This window comes from Thamnophis sirtalis, unplaced genomic scaffold, assembly GCF_051295495.1.
Source record: "Thamnophis sirtalis isolate CommonGarterSnake01/CBP01778 unplaced genomic scaffold, rThaSir2_p1.2 scaffold_4, whole genome shotgun sequence".
NCBI classification, from domain to species: domain Eukaryota; kingdom Metazoa; phylum Chordata; class Lepidosauria; order Squamata; family Natricidae; genus Thamnophis; species Thamnophis sirtalis.
Genome location: NW_028261384.1, coordinates 100,299,521 through 100,308,873, shown reverse-complemented (window position 1 = coordinate 100,308,873; position 9,353 = coordinate 100,299,521).

Genomic DNA, 9,353 nt, shown 5'->3' with positions numbered 1-9,353 from the left:
ACAGTTTAAACATCACTGTGACTATAGAATAGCTCTGGAGGAGAATATTTCAAAATGGGATAATGAAAGACCTCAGGAAGGTATCAATCACCATCCATCCATATTGCCACATTCTCCATGGCTCTAATTTTTGGATTGTCTTCAAGGATCATCCTAAAAAAATCTGCATTGTTCTTATCCATTTACTTATCTTCCAAATAAGAATGCATTTGTTTTATTGGCCACTTATGATTAAAAGAATCTACTTGCCATTGATGTCGGTCCTTGTATTATATAAATTGGCTATCAAAAAATAATTCCATTTTTTCCTTCAACGATATCCAATTCTCAGAGAATACCTGCAGAAGTCCATGCAGTTTTGTTGGCAAGGTTTTGCCATTGTCTCCTTCCTGGAGCTGAAAGTGACTGGTCCAAGATCACCCAGCTGGCTTTGTGCTGAAGACAGAATTCGAACTCAGTCTTCCAATTTCTAGCCTGATGCCTTAACCACTGCAAATTCATAAAAATAAGCTGTAATTACTGTATTTTTCACACTTTAAAACACTCTGGACTATAAGACGCCTCTAGCTTTTGGGGAGGAAAACAAGAAAAAAAATCTGCCTATGCCTCCTAGCAATTTGCCTCCTTGCAGCAAACAGCACAGCCTGATTTAACACAAGCAGGCGGTTGGATATGCCTCCCGGAATACCACCAATCAGCTGTTCCAGACTGCAGTGATTGCTGCTGTCCATTGGCAATGGTGCCACCCATCACCGCTGCCACCTATCACCGCCTCTGTGCACCCCATTTTCAGCCCCTGTGCATCCCATTTTTGGTCCATTCCAGGCAGCTGCTTATCCCCACTACCTGGAACTGGCCAAAAATGGGATGTGCAAAGGCTGAAAATGGGGCATGCGGAGTCTGAAAATGGGACACACAGAGGCTGGAAATGGGGCATAGGTGGCAGCAGCAATGGGCAATGCCAATCCCTGCAGCCTGGAACAGTTGATTGGTAGGCAGATCCAACTGCCAATCATCTGCTCATGCTAAATCAGGCTGGGCTGAATCTGACCAAGCTGTTTGCTGTTTGCTGCAAGGGAACAAATTGCTGGGATATGATATGATAACTTTCCTGAATACAAATTGTGTTTAAAGTGACCTAGATTGACATGGTATCTATTCCATGTAACCAATGTTTTATACCTCTAGAGGGCGCCAAACACTTGAAGAATAAGTAAATAGTCTAAAACTTGTGTAGATTTTCTTTGACATTTACTAATAATATTATTATTTAAATTACAGTTAGTAGATTGAGATCATGAAATTGAGCTTACTTAGTATTTGATTATCAAAGGTAAACCTAGGTTTTGAAACTCAGCCTGTAGAATGAATGCTACAAAAATGACTTGTGTTGAAGGAATCTTATTTTCCATAGAGAGGGGACTGTGCTTCCTAGCTGTAGCAAAGTTAATCCTATTTGAATGCTGCATTTCCCCTTGTTCTACGATTCAGCCAACTGTAAGTTAAATTTTGAGATCTTGTGACTTTGAAAGTGTTACTGAACTATAATTCCTACTGTGACAGAGGATCATTATAGTGAGGAATGTTGGAAATCGTCTTTCAGAAACAGTTACCCATCTGTATGTCCATGTGTATGCATGTTTGTGTGGAACAAACAAGAAGCAAAGATACTTGAGTGTGTATTTGTCCCCCTTGTGGAGACATAGTTGCTCTTCTGAAACGGAAGTCTATTTGGAAAATATGTATTGAGGCTGGGTAATCCACGGATTCAAAGGCAAAAGTTCAGAGTATGCGGTGGCACAATGTAGCAACTGTTAAGTTACAATTCATTAAACCAAACTCAGGTAGCTGCAAAAAGCAGTTGTACAATTTCTAGAAAATATTCAGCTGCTTTTATATAGGCATTGCAGAACATATCACAACATGTCCCAAAGAGATAGTTGCGGGGTGGGGGAGGAGTTAAGCGCTCCAGCAGCTAAGAGTTGTTACATTGCTACAAATAGTCCAACTCCAATCCCTTTTGAATTCTGTTGACCCTTATCTGGTGCCAATTTAGTACTGAATTTTAATTGACTAGATTCTTATGTATAGGTTGAACTGCAACCTATACTACTACTACTACTACTACTACTACTACTACTACTACTACTACTACTACTACACTGTACTGTACTATACTATACTATACTATACTATACTATACTATACTATACTATACTATACTATACTATACTATACTATACTACTATAATCTTTTGAAATGCAACTAAACAATGGTCCTTATCCTATGCACCTGACACAAAGCACTTTTTAAAAAAAATCGTATTCACAGTACTACACAACTCTATTGGCAACAGGCCTTGTTTGCTTTTCCTGTGTCACTCAGATCTAAGAGGAACATAATCTGTGTAAATGGTAGCTACATTTCAGTGGTTGTATTCCCATATTATGCTAAAACCTAGTAATTTACTGAATGAATTATAAATAGTTAAGAGTGTTATGAAGTGGGTCAGATTCACCATAATCCCCAGATCAGATTTTAAAAAGAGCTAGTATCATCTCTAGCTTTCTAAAATGGGGTTAATTATAAACAGAATAGTCATTCTTCTATCCAATCTGTAAGAAAGGCCAGTTTGAATCAGTATGTAACCAACGAGTTTCAAAGTATCATTAAATACACATTATTAGAAGTCCAGATTATGGCACTCTACATCAATGTATCTATCCAAAAGCAAAAAGCAGGAACAATGACAAGAGTTTGGGATTATATTCTAAGTTTTAAAAAAATGCTTATTTTTCTTCATTTTAACATTTAAAAAATAAGGACTTTTCTCCTGAAAACTTTATAGAACCCAGAAAAATATCCAACTCCCTTGTGTATTAATTAGAGAGGAGAGAGGGGTCCACAAAGGAGATCGATTGATGTAAAGTAGATGAAGAAAACTAAAGGAAATACTCATTTTAAATGTATAACCTGCCTTTCCCTTCAAAATGATATTGACCTGCCTTTGACTGACAAAGTACCCTGTGTGAATAAGACGAAATGGATATAACTGGTCATGGTATAGAACACAGATTTCAGAAAAGTATTGTTAATCTTGTAAATTATGCAAGTAAATTCCCAGGCAGGTCTAGAGCAAGCCAGCTAAGGAATCTTTTATAAATGCTTCTTCCAATGATTCCACATCTGATCTGGCTTCCTTTTCTAACGCCAAATGATACCCTTTATAATGTCTGCTTCCAATGGTCTCTCTCACACTGCTGTTGCCTTGTAGGCTTGTTGAGGACAGAGCTCAATATCCCCTGCCCAGTGGTGGGATTCACTTACCTTTACGGGTTCGCAAATGTGAGCATGCACAAAAGGTCGCACATTACGTCAGGGTGGGTGGGTGGCGCCTCCAGCAGCCGCCACTACTGGTTGGCCTGAATCGGTAAGAAATGGCTGAATATCACCTCTGCCCCTGCCAATTCTTTATACCCAACAGTTGAATGGATGGGTCACAGACTTGGAAAGGGGCATGGCTTGAAACAGACAGGAGTGTGCCATGATGCTTCTTGCAGCTCCTCTTCCCAGAGGTCTCCAAAAGGGGACAAAGAAAATTTGTTTGTTAGAAGCAGCTTCATGGAATTACAATATAAGCCCCAACCCTTACATGTTGTAAGGTTGCCTTCATGCCCCAAAGGGACCACTGACTCCTGGGAAACATAAAAGGTATATCAATTCTTCAAGCTCCCACGGTGTTCTATCTCATATTACCTTAAGGACAACAATTGGTGATCCCCACCCCCATAAGCGGGTAGAATCAAACAATCATTTTCCTTGTCTCACATTAAAACTGTCAGGAAAATACTAGTCACTGGCCTCATTGCATACCAATAGGCCTCAACAGTTGGGACTGTGCAATTTATTCTAGCATACCTTTATTCTCTCTACATAGGACTGGAGGGATAGCATGTTGATGTGATCCTTTGGCTGCACTGTGCTCTCTTGAATATTGAGAAAATGTTTCAGCCCTGATAACTAATTTCATCTGTACATTTCTGAAAGGAAATGTTTCTAAACCACCTACCTGCCCTTGGCTAGTTGCCCTTGAGGTAGCTGGAAGATGAGACTACTGTAATAATTTCCTGTCCCAGTAGGTGGTGGTAAATGCTAGCTTTGAAAGACTCACCTTTCTGTGTGGGGAGAAGGATGGACAGATTAAGGTACTCCTAGGAATCTTATCATTTCAGGTTTATATCATTCATTCATTCATTCATTCATTCATTCATTCATTCAATACAGTGATCCATCTCATGTATGTGACTCTGGACAGCTCACAACAATTAAAAACAACAGCAAAACAAAAATCCAAACAAAATACAAATAAGACCACAAAATCATATAAAATTATTAAAAACCACACTGAAATCATAGTCAGTGGCAGGGCAACAGTACATTTTAAACTATCAATAAAGCCATTGAACAGACTCCTTATCACAGTCAGATAGCCAAGTAAGATGACAAAACTATATCTTTAAAACCTTCCAAAAGGCGATTAGGGTCAATGTCAACCTGATATTCAGGCAGATAAAAGTTTTGAAGTTAGAACATCGAAAAGACTCTCCTTTGGGGCCCCATCAGATGATATGCCCAAACCTAAAACATGCTTCTTCTTCTGGACCTAGCAGGGAGTTAGATGTAATTGGAGAGAGATGGTTCTTCAGATAACCTGGTCCTATGACATGAAGAGTTTTCTAGGTCATCCCCAGCACCTTGAATTGAATTTGAAAGCATATTGATAAACTATGCAACTCATGGAGGAGAGGTGTAATATGCACTGGTCAAGGAGATTGCAGGAGGAGGAGTAGGCATGATGCAACTTATAAAACTGTACTTGGCTGAAGTCCTCTATAGGGGTTTTGTCTTTTTATAAGGTAATTCTTTTCTAAAATAAAGAAGGTTGCAGCCCATCATTTGCAGCTTAAAATTACATTTTTTTATCCTTCCAAGATTTTACCATTGTGTCATATCCATATAAACATTCAAATTGATTTTAAAAAAACCATTTAGAACACTTTAGAATATTGATTAGTTATATGAGGTTTACAGCTCAAAGTCTGAACTTTTTAAAAAGAAAATGTCCTGCTTCTGGTTTTTTAACTAACTATTCTATGGATAGAGAAAAATTCTTTTTCATTATTTCTGCATTTATATTCCATATTTTCTTAGTTCTAATAGGTGCGTATAGGGGTTTCCTTCATTCTATTCTTATAGCAACAATCCTATAAGGCAGGTTTGGCTAATTATTCTTTCTCAGCTCAAATCATTCCAAGTTGGTTCAGTGGTCACAAGTGGTCAACTTGCCCTTTCCTTGTATATTCCTTATGTAACCCCACATTGCATAGATAAATTCTGAAAGCCATAGCAAAACTACGTGCCCCTGTATGTCTTTTTCAGGATAGAGATGCATCTCTAGCTAGTGATGAAGAAAGTAATGAAAGCAGCAGGCAAGCAAGATTGCAGTGGTGTCACATCTGGGCCCAGAGATGAGAGTGGAATAGATTTAAGTGGAAATAAGCACAGAAGTGTGTGTGAGAGAGAACTGCTAGGATAGCATTCAAACACAGACAAAGAGTTTAGTAACAGAGAAGGGGGAAAGGCCCTTGAGAAGCTTTTTAAAAGTGCTCCAAATAAGCAATCCTGTACATTTTAGATCTTTGGAGATTTCCAGTTTGAAAAATGGTACATACTTGAATTAAGTACTAAAAGAAAATTAACAATTAAATAGTGTCAAGTCTCATTCAAACAGAAAAGGTTTGCTATTTATTTGTTTGCTTAAGTATTTTATCCTATATTATTTTCAATCCAATCAAAGTAGTATACATAGATAATGCTCCTGTGTCCTGTTGCCACACGACATCCCACATGGGGTGGGTGGAGTTGAGAGACAATGACAGATCCAAAGTCACCCAGCAGGCTTCCAGTGCCTAAGGAAATAATATCATTTTCTTGGAAGCTATCAATGAATTTGAAACAAAAGTTTTATTAAGAAATGCATAGGATAGGAGAACTTTGCTTCTATCGAAGCCGCATTTTACTGAGAAAGACAAGGGAGGTGAGAATATCTCTTTGTGTCTCTTGAACTCAGAAACACATTTTACTAAAATGCACCACAAGGAAGACAAACATAGGGACAACATAAAGATTTTTCCCGTCATTTATCACAGGTGCAATTTACGATACTATGAAAGAGCACTCCCAAACAAAACCCAAAATATCAATTGTGTCTAGGCCATTTCTGTAGAAAGTTCTGGAAGCCAAGGCAGCCAATTTGGTTGCTGAGTGCCTTTGTTCCCACAAAGAAGCAAAAGGATAATGGCAACTTGCTTAATGAAGTTCCAATTTTGTCAAAACACTCCAAATGTCTTTTTAAGAGGAAATCTCAGTAGAGACAAAAAAAAAAAAAAAAACAACCAACAATAGCAAAGGGAAGATAGAACATGTTTGGCAATCATAAAAAGTTGAGCTGGAAAAGGAATTTGATCAAAACAGAAAGAAGAATGAGGGAGGGGGAGAGGAAATGACTGCAAAAGAGATGGAATTGCATTGCAGGTATTTTTGTGCCAGTCCTAAGTATTTAAGATGATTTATTTTATCTGTCAATTTCTACACGTGTGTTCTTATTATATCTTTTATATCTTATATCAAATAAACCTCATTTGAACAGAAAAAGCCCCTAAGAGCATATTTGTATCCATACCCTTGGAATCTGCTAGTCTCCTTATTCACTCTGATTTTATTTTTTTAGAAATGGGAAGCTATGTGCTAATAAGCAAAGCACTAGCCTCTAATATTTATTTACAAGAATGCCTCTGGATCTCATATAGGTCTAATATTATTTTAGGAAATAATAGGGTTACTGCAGCTTTATGCTTTTAAGTCATCTTGCCTGCCTTAAAAAAAAACAATTATAAGCTAGGACGGCAGGGAGCATTTTGAGAAGATAGAGGTCAGTAGTTGGCTACTCCAGAATTCAGCCATCAAAACTTGATTCAGGAAGATCATTTATACAGAAATGAATCTGATGAGTAGGATACATTCTTCTCATTTCACTTCTGGTCTGGAATGAGTTGGGTTGGGGTGTAAGTCAAGACCTTAACATCCAGGGCAGTAGCAAGCATGGCTTTATTGATCACCTTGCCTTCTCATAATGCCTCAATTGCAGTGCTACTAAGAAACTTTGATCTACCTTCAAAGAAAAGGGAAGGTGGAGTGTTTTCTCTCTTTTTCTTTGTAGATTACCCCTCCCCCATCATCCTCACGGGTTCTAGCCTGTCTCAAAGGCATAGGGCTGGTATGAACATGACTTGCAATGGAAAGATGACAAAGACCTAATTTCACTAAGGCGGTGAGACCAGCCAGGTACAAGAGATTCAGACTGACATTTTATAGAACTGTTAAGGAAAATACACAATGTTGTGATGACGGGGAGTTTTACGCCTTTCTCTGTGTTGCTGAACTGTCAATGCAAACCTTGCCTGCTGGAAGATGCGGTTTAGCAACATCTAGACAGCAACAGATTCTTTTTCTTTGCTCTGTATACACACAAATGTTGTATTTATGTGACGTATTTGTCAATGGTTAAATAATTGTTTATAGAATTAATCCAATTACTTGCTTCAGACAATACAATGAACCATAAACCACACTGCTGAGACTAAATTGTGGTTTATTGTTCAACAGGTCATTAAAACAGCCAAAAACAACACAAAATGTTACATTTACGATGTTTATCAGGGACACAGCAGAGTTATATCACACTAAATAATGCTTTGTTTAATCATAGTTTATTCAATAAACTAAAATGGGCTGGATTTATAAACCATAATCTATAATTTATCATGTTTGATTTATAAAACCACTCCCAAGAATGATAAGACTACATCAAATGCTTTAAAGATTCAGTTATGCCACTAATCAGAAAGTTGATATTTCCAAGGTATTTAATAATTTTACTGAGACCCCAGAATATGGCATTTCCTAGGCAAACTTAGTAATATGTAACAGCTGCTGACTGGAGGCTGTGAAGGCACCACCAAATATAGTTAAGTATGAATTGCTCACTTTCCCGCATAAGGAATTTTTCTGTGCATGTCCAAGAGAAATGGAAGCTATGCATGAGCATATCACAAATGCTTTTTTTCCTGTAAAAAAGATATTCATATCTAATATATCATATAAAGTCCCCCCCCCCCCAAATTGGCAACATTAAGACATGTGGATGTTTACTCTCAAAATTCTCCAGCTGGTGTGCCTTGGATTTTTGCTCTCCATGTTAACTAGGGAATTCTGTGAGTTGAAGTCCACACACTTTAAAAAATGCCAAGTTTGGGAAGAAAACCCTGATCTAAAAATTAATTCTGTATTTTAAAAGAGGGGTAAAGAAAAAGTGGTAAATTTCAGATTGCTTGTCTGGAAATAAATCACTACTAGGAATGGCATTCTGCTATTTTTCTCAAAGGAGAGGCAAAGCAGCTCCTCTACCAAGCAAGGGAGCAGACAGAGATTTTTCCCAGCTGGAAAAATAACAGCACTATTCAAAAACTCCAGAGAAAAGCAAAGAGACCTTTTTCCTACTGGAAAAAAAATAGGGGGGAGGGTTCTTTATCTGACAGTTAATATTTGTGAAAAAGAGAAGTACCAGAGCTGAAAGTCCTTTGCAAAAAACCTTTCCCCCCCCTCCCTGCACACACCTGTCTCTAAAGGCCAGAACAGGTACATTCCTCAATATATGCTTGTTGCTATAAATTTGACCACACCTACAGAACTGCCAGGTTTTCACCTCTCCCTTTCCAGAGGGTAGGAAGCTGATCCCATAGTAAATCTTTTCAACTTCCCTGAGGCTATTCTGCAAGGCAGAGTTTAAGAGCAGGTCACCCACCATGACCATGTCAAAACAGGCTAGTACTGGGTTGAACATTCTCCCCTCTTGATGGGGAATTCTGGAACTGTATTGTGTGAAAGTGTATGGATAATTAATATAGGACCTTAAAAAAAAGATTCCTAAGAATCTTCTTTAACATGCAACATGGAAATCAAATGGCCTTAGAAAGCTAAGTTTCATCTGATTTAAAAGTCTAGCATACTTTTTTGTATACATATGAAATAGGGTCCTTCTAATAAGCATAGGGACACCTATTGTATATCCTTCAATGTTCTGAATTTTAATTGCCATTTTTATGAGACAGCAACACTGCCAATCAGAAATATTTTCCAGCTATGGATAGATTGCCAGAAACTGGGAAGTATACCCTAAATTGTGTCTGATGAAGAAAAGGAAAGTTTATACCCTTACATTTATTGTTCAATG